Consider the following 6,766-nt stretch of genomic DNA (forward strand, 5'->3'; position numbering starts at 1 on the left):
AATCAACCACATTTCTTGCAAATAAATGCCTCCCTCCCGCCTGCTCCTCGGGTCCTGGGAGGCTGGTGGGCCCTTTTCTCGGGGGGCCCATGCCTGGTCTGAGCCCCTGTGCGGGGTGTAGCCTGTGTGGCTTTCTTGCCTGGATATGTCTTCTGTGGTGAAAGGGCTTTGGCTTTGACTCGCCAACCCTGTGTGCTCTGTGTCACTTAGAGCTGTCTCTGCCAGGACTCTGAGAGGCTCCCCCGTGGAGCAGGGGACCAGCACATCACTGCCTCTTCCTTTCCAGGGCTAGACCAAGGCTAGCCTTGGTCACAGCTGGTCCTATCCCTGGCCCGACTGGAGCAGTATCAGGGGGGCGGCTCATGAATTAATTCAACAGCCAATCATGGAGGACACCTGTTTGAGGCCTTGTCTATGCAGAGCACTGTATCAGTCAGTACCGCACAGGTTCTGCTCAGTAACAAACAGCTCCCAAATCACCGTGACTTAAAAACCAAATATTCATCTCTTGCTAATCCTACATGTCCACTGTGGGTTGGATGGGGGTGACTCTACTCACTGAGGCCCCCTGTGGGCCCCAGAGGACAGGACAGCTACACGTCAGAGTTGAAGAGAGCTCTGGGGGTCTCATGCCAGCCATTACCTGCTCAGCAGGGGAGTGACACACGTTACTTCCACTCACACAACCTGTTGACAGAACTAGTTACATGGTCCCACTGAGCCACAGGGGATGGGAAGGCCAGTCCCACCAATGGGCCTGGAAGGGGGAAGATGAGAAAATATTTGGCAAAATGTATGATTATTCCAGGCACCACGGAGTATAAATGGTAATGACTCTGCCCCCGCCTCCGTCCTCACGCCATCTCGCACCCTGCCCGTGCCCAGGGGTTTATAGTTTCAGCAGGGTGACCACGGTGATTTTCTTTCCACTCAATCCGGGTGGGCCTGTGGGTAGAATTATGCCGAAAGACTGAAAGTCAGCAGCTCTGTAAGCAGAGTGATTGCAGAGCTTGGAGTGTCTGGGCTGGGATCTGAGTCCTGGTTGTCTGGCTCAAAGCCCAGCGTTCTTCTCCCGAACTGCGGTGCCCCTCGGAATGATCAGAGGGCCTGGTGCAGCTGCAGAGAAACTCGGGTGAGACGCTGGAGGGCAGGCAGGCAGGCAGTGCTGCTGGCCGGTGTGGGCCCTGGAACTGGGGAGGGTGTTAGGAGAGGCTTTGCCCTGATGGCCCTCGTGGACTCTGAGAGGCCAGAGGGAAGGAAGGGATGGCAGGTGCCCAGGCAGAGGTGAGATGGGCAGAGGGGATGGAGGAGCCATGAGAAGACGGCCTGGCTGGGCCAGTGTGGGAAGAAGAGGAGGACACATTGACATGGGTGGGTTGGGTCCAGACACTTGTACTTTGCATTTGATAGACCTGGGCCTGAAGCCCAACTCTGCCATTTCCCTGAAGATTTTACATTTGCCTACCCTTTCCTCATGTGTAAGGTGGCTGTGAGGCTTATAGGAGATCAGGTCAGGAGGACACAAGGTGCAGTGTGTGATGTTGAGGATGCTGAGTAAGAGGCATCAACATGGCCTCCAGGTAGTGAGCAGCTCCTTTGTGCCTGGCCCTCAGCCAATCGCTTTGCATGAATTAAATCACTGACTTCTCAAAACAGCACCCTGATGAGGTACACTGGATGGTGCCAGTGGATGAGATACCTATTTTACAGATGAGGACAATGGGGGCCAGAGATGTTGGTGTCCAAGATCACTCAGCGAGTCAGCAGCTAAGTTTTTTCTTACCACCTGTGGCCCTTTGCTTTCTTATGAGCCTCAGGGCCTGGGGCTCAAGGTATGGGGTGGAGGACTATGTACAGAACCTGACACCTTGACCACCTTCCCCCGACCCCACCTTGCCCCACCTCTTCACCCTGCCAAACTTGTCTTTCAAAAGCTCCATTTCCCCAGAGAGGGAACCATTTCATCACAAAAGAAGAGCCACTTTATTAGAAAAGGCTCCTTTCCACAACGACAGAACGCGGAGGCCAATGAAACTCACTCAATTTTGACATCGCTTTGGAAATCGATGCGCTGCGATTGTGAATCCAGCCTCTGTCAACAGCTGCCTAATTTTAGCTGGATCTTTGCTGCCTGCTCACTGGGCTTATCTGCCCCCGTGGCCTGGCACAGAGGTTCTGAGAGCATCATTGATTTTTGACTCAAGTGTCTTCATGAAATACAAACCTGCAGTTACTCAGAGACCCGCCTGCCATGTGGCACAGGAGAAATGCTACCAGGAGAACAACAACCAGAATTTCATTGTAAAGTCTGCCCTCCCACCTCTTCTCCACTTTGATCTTGGCCTCACGGCTCAGACCTGGAAAATCTATGCCTTGCACTGTCCCCACTTTGTCACAGAGCGGTGGGGGAAAGGCATCAATAGTGTGGGAGATTATGGGCAAGCTCCCTGTTGCAAGGGCCCTTGGCCATTTGCAGTGAGTTAACACCTGTTTGTTTGCATGAGGAGGGCCAGCGGGAGGCTGAGTCAGTGCTCCCGTTCGTGGGGCGCTCCACCCAGCTCACTGGCTAAAGGGGTAGCAGAAGTGGAGGGTTCCTGAGGGTCTGGAAGCTCTGGGGAAAAACAAAACAAAGCAAAACAAAACATTGTTCTTAAGGGCGGAAGTGGACAGAAAAAGTAGCATGTCTTTATCTTGAAACTTGTTGCCCGGGCAGTGGGCACTTCCAGGAAAGGGGACAGGGAAAAAAGTGCCTGCCACTCCGGACCAGGCCATCAGATCTGATCTGGGGAAGATCCTCAGGGTGTAACTTCCTTACGTTAGAGAAGGGTCCTTGGAGGCCCGGCGGGGGGAAAGGCAGCCTCTTCCATGGTCATGCCGCTGGTCAGTGGCAGGCAGAGAGCTGCCGATGTCCCCAGTTACATTTTCGGCTCCTGAAGGGGAGGTGTCTCTGCATGGAGCTCCGCACTGGGGAAAGGATATGGTCTCCTTCAGCCAGCCCTGCAGCCAGTCTAGACCCGGGGCCACACCTGGCCCCACAGTCTGGTTTTGTAAATAAAGTTTTATTGGGACACAGCCACACTCACATGTCCGTGTGCTGTCTAAGGCTGCCTTCACTCCACACCCGCGGACGGAGGAGCTGCAACAGAGACGGTGTGAACCACGAAGGCTGAGGTATTGGCTGTCTGGCCCTTTACAGAAAATATCCGCTGACCTTCTGTGTGGACACGTGCCCGAGGGGATCTTACACATACTTTATGTAGAGGTTTTATGTACATTTAATATTATTATTAAACTCAGACACTGGTTTTCAAGCAGAAACGGACATGGATCCCCCCTTTTCTAAACCTGACAGCAGCAAGCCTTCTCAGATGCCGTGGGGAAGGGTATCCCGCCCCCTCCCGGCCCACCCTCCCCCTGCTCTGCCCTCAAGTGGGATTGTTAGATGAAACACAGGACACCAGTTCTATTTTCATTCCAGCTGAACAATGACATTTGAAAAGATTAAGTATATCCTATAATTCGTGTGGCTCATGCTTGGACTAAAAAATTATTCATTGTTTAACTGAAATTCAAAGGTAACTGAGAGTCCGTGTTTTATTTACATTTATTGAATCTGGCAGCCCAATCTGTGAGCCACCTCAAAGGATACACCTCAGCAAAAATCTGGCCTTGAGAACAGACAAGCCTCTTGACCTGGCATTTCAAGTCTGCCCTTGGCCCAGGACTGCAGCCTCCCTGCCTGCCCTTGCTTTTCAAACTCCTCCCCTCTCATCCTCCACTGTCTGGCTCCGGGACCTCCTTCTCGCTCCGGCCATGCCTCTGTGCCTTTGCATTCCCCTGCCTGGGTGGCCTGCACGGGTCAGCCCTCACACCCAGTGCTGGAGTGGCCAGTGCTGCAGATTCACCCTCAAAGCGTGTCGGGCTGCAAAGTTGGCCCCGTGCAGGTAGATGAAATCCAGGGAACAGCGGGTTCAGATCTCCTGGCAGAGGTTCCCTGGGAAGCAGATTCACAGAGAGCAGCGCTGGCAAAGTCATCCCAGGTCCAGGCACGGGGGTCTTCTGCTTTCTCAAGGTGAGTCCTTCCCTTTCCTTTCCAGAAGATTGGAGCCTTTCGCTGGCAACCTGCCTCAGGCCAGGTGATGTTGGAGCCTGGCTTCCGGGAGCCGGGCCTTGGTGAGGGCCCTGGTGGAGGCTGAACGAATCCTCTTGGTGTGGGCAGCTCCCAGGGTGCCTTTGGTGGGGGGAAGGGGAGCGGATGGGTGAGGGTGGGGAGCAGCAGGGCAGGGGGGCAGGGTGGGGAGCAGCAGGGCGGGAGCCAGGAGGGAGAAGGGAGATGAGGTGAAGCTGCCAACTGGAACTGTTTACTTCCATTCCCTCCAGGTTACCTTTAAAAGGGATACAATTATCCTCTAATCCCCTTTATTTCCATTCAGTGCTTCCAGAAAAGACCTACTTGACATTTCAGGAGGGTGAAGAAAGAAAAGCGAGAGACGTAATTCTCAGTTGAAACTGCAGGATGGAGAAATCTCAGTGAATCCAGCATTTGGTGCTTCCTAATGTCTCTGTAAATTAGCCAGGTGAGGCGGGAAGATAGGACCGACACCTGGCCCTCCTGTGGAAAGTGTGCCAGGGTCTCCCCCACATGTCCCTGTCTTGGGGGGCAGGGTGTTGTGGTGGGCTGGGGCTTGGCGCTGCTCACACACGCCCCGCCCCTCTCCACCGTGGGTGTCCGGGCTCATATCGAACCTCCCCGTGGGCAGCCTCGAAGGCCATGCAAAGGGAGCCCTTCAGAGAGGGTCACTTATTTTAATATGCGTCACCCCCTGGATCACGATCCTGTCCGTGGGAATAATCTCCAGGAGTGGATTGGCCAAATCCCATGCTGGTGATGCAGAGCGACAGAACACCTGGGTCCACCCTTGGCTCCCCCGTCTGTTCCCTGTGTGATCATAGGCAACAGGCTCCACCCGTCTGTGCCTCGGTTTCCTCCTCTGGAAAATGGGGGCATTAACAGTACCTATCCCTCTAGATGGTTGTGAGGAATTAATGTGTTTATTGCAGTGTCCAACAAGTAGAAAGCATTCAAGCAATATTAGGTGCTACACTATTATTATATTATTATTCTTAGAGTGTCTCCACTCTATTTGTGGCAATTTTCATGACAGCACCACCTGAGTGTCTGGGACATGGGTAGGACAGGCTGGAGAGAGTCGGTCCTTGTCCTGGGTCTCCTTCTGACACACAGATGATTTGCTGATCCTTGTCCTTCTTTCTGAGTCTCCGTTTTTTCACCTGTGAAGAGAGCCCACAGTCTTATGTGATCCCTGAGATCCTTTCCACGTGACGAGGTTATGGACAGAAGTGGCCAGAATACAAGGCCCTCCTTGAAACAGAACAGGTGTGCCTTCTGCAATCTTTCACACAACTCAAGGAAACTTGCTGGTGGAGTAAAGATGAACCTCACGCCCAGTGCATGATGCACTCTGAGTTATTTGACTCTGCCGTGCTTCCTGCATCCATTTGTTCAATTAATAGCCATTCATTGGAAAGCTCCTTGGACAAGGTTGGGGTTTAAGGAGATGGAAATCATGCCATCACTCATTCATTTACTCATTGAACACGTGGCTCTGAAGTCCCAGCTCTGGGCTCTGGGAGGGCAGTTCTGACAGACATGGGCACGGACCCTGCCCCGTAGATGCCCCGCTTTGGGATAGGGAGGCAGGTGCTAAGCGAGTATATGAATAAGCACACAGATCTCAGGCCATGACGGAGGCCATGAAGGTAATAACGGGCCCAATGCTGCGGGGCCAGGGGAGGGAAAGGCGTGACAGGATGATCAGGGAGGGCTTCTTAGGAGAGTCGACATGGAACTCAGGCCTGGACGGCGAGCAGGACCTGGGTATGTGGAGGTCCGGGAGCAGAGGGCTCCAGGCAGAGGGGAGAGCATGTGCAAAGGGCTGGAGGTGGACATTAGCTGGGCGTGTTCCAGGAGCTGAGGAAGTGTCAGAGTGGCTGGAGCGGAGTGAGGGAGGGGAGAGCAGAGGAGACTCGGTCGGAGCTGCAGAACGGGGAGGATTAAAAGTTCACAGCCTGGCTGCTGGCACACAGTAGGCCCTCTGTACCTGGCTCCTGTGTCTGAGCCCTCACCTGGACACAGGCGACGGGAGTGGGACGAGAGGGGAGATCAGTGAGGGGACCTTGAGGGCCTTTCCAGGCCCGTGAGTTCGTGAGCAAGAGGCTTGAGAGCAATGTGCTAGCGTTCGGAGGGTAAATGTTCGCACCTCCAGTGCTGAGTCTTGTCTATGTTCTTAATTGGCTTAGCAAAAACAACTTCCCCCGAGTGAATGCGAAGGGGCCCAGAGCTAGGACCAGTTTCTACTGGTGAGATGTTGTTGTACTTTCAAAGACAGGTCTAAATTTCCCCGTGAAGATGCAAAGACTAATTAAAGGCTGATAGCTCCCTTTCCTTGAGTTTTGTAGGTATCTGACAGTATTCTAATATTAGCCAAATTGTAAATTCAGTGCATACATTTTTCTTTTCCGTGGTTTGAAACCTCTCTCATTCTGGCTCCCGGCCCTCTGCGGCCCAGGAAGCCTGGCTCTCAGGCTGGCCATGTTCCCCAAGGCTGGCCCTTCCCCTGCCTCACAGGACTGGAACCGGAGTCACAGGTCAGGGCGCCCAGATGAGGAATATGCGGCCAGAGAGGGGGAGAAGCTCCATGAGGATGCCTATTAGGAATGTAACCTGGGACTAGGCTATCTCCCC

At 53.6% G+C, this 6,766-nt stretch overlaps 1 long non-coding RNA gene across 1 annotated transcript; it reads left to right on the plus strand.

Annotated features, from left to right (window-relative positions):
• Positions 1-3,834: 3,834 nt before the first annotated feature.
• LOC118500552 lies at positions 3,835-5,091 on the plus strand. The gene is made up of 2 exons (XR_004903118.1): positions 3,835-3,944; positions 4,434-5,091. It is a non-coding gene; the product is annotated as an uncharacterized LOC118500552 (long non-coding RNA).
• The last annotated feature ends 1,675 nt before the right edge of the window (positions 5,092-6,766 follow it).

The sequence above is a fragment of the Phyllostomus discolor genome, chromosome 5, assembly GCF_004126475.2.
Source record: "Phyllostomus discolor isolate MPI-MPIP mPhyDis1 chromosome 5, mPhyDis1.pri.v3, whole genome shotgun sequence".
In the NCBI taxonomy this organism is placed as follows: domain Eukaryota; kingdom Metazoa; phylum Chordata; class Mammalia; order Chiroptera; family Phyllostomidae; genus Phyllostomus; species Phyllostomus discolor.